At 50.6% G+C, this 429-nt stretch overlaps 1 protein-coding gene across 1 annotated transcript in view; it reads left to right on the top strand.

Moving 5' to 3' along the window:
• Nucleotides 1-429, top strand: part of LOC119585965 (adipocyte enhancer-binding protein 1-like) — an 11178-nt gene that overhangs the window by 1176 nt on the left and 9573 nt on the right. The window lies entirely within an intron of this gene.

Raw genomic sequence — 429 nt, 5'->3', positions numbered from 1 at the left:
AGAGACCCAGCAGACGAGGCCGCCACACTCCCACGTGTCTTGCGGAGCCAACGAGACATCTGAGCCGCAAATGCAATATGAGCAACCTTAAGTAACTCAAGTCAAAATCACATTTCGCATGCAAACTAGAAACGTAAATTTTTTTTTCTTCTCTTATCTCCTCCCTCTGTTAATGAAGGTGGCGGACTCGATGCGAGGTTTACAAGACGTGGCTAATGAAGAGAGATCTTATTCGAATCGCAAAGCAGCTTTCGAAACTCCCCGGAGGCGGCGAGTTATTCGGATCAAAGTAATAAGCAGGGGAGAGAGGGAGTCACACACGCGCGTGAGTTGCGGGGGAGGATCACACACGCGCGTGAGTTGCGGGAGAGAGAGTGTGACGCACGGGTGAGTTGCAGGAGATAGTCACAAACGCGCGTGAATACTGTA

Source organism: Penaeus monodon, chromosome 20, assembly GCF_015228065.2.
Source record: "Penaeus monodon isolate SGIC_2016 chromosome 20, NSTDA_Pmon_1, whole genome shotgun sequence".
Classification (NCBI taxonomy): Eukaryota; Metazoa; Arthropoda; class Malacostraca; order Decapoda; family Penaeidae; genus Penaeus; species Penaeus monodon.
The sequence above is the reverse complement of the archived record's forward strand: the minus strand, read 5'-3'. Positions and strand labels throughout refer to the sequence as shown.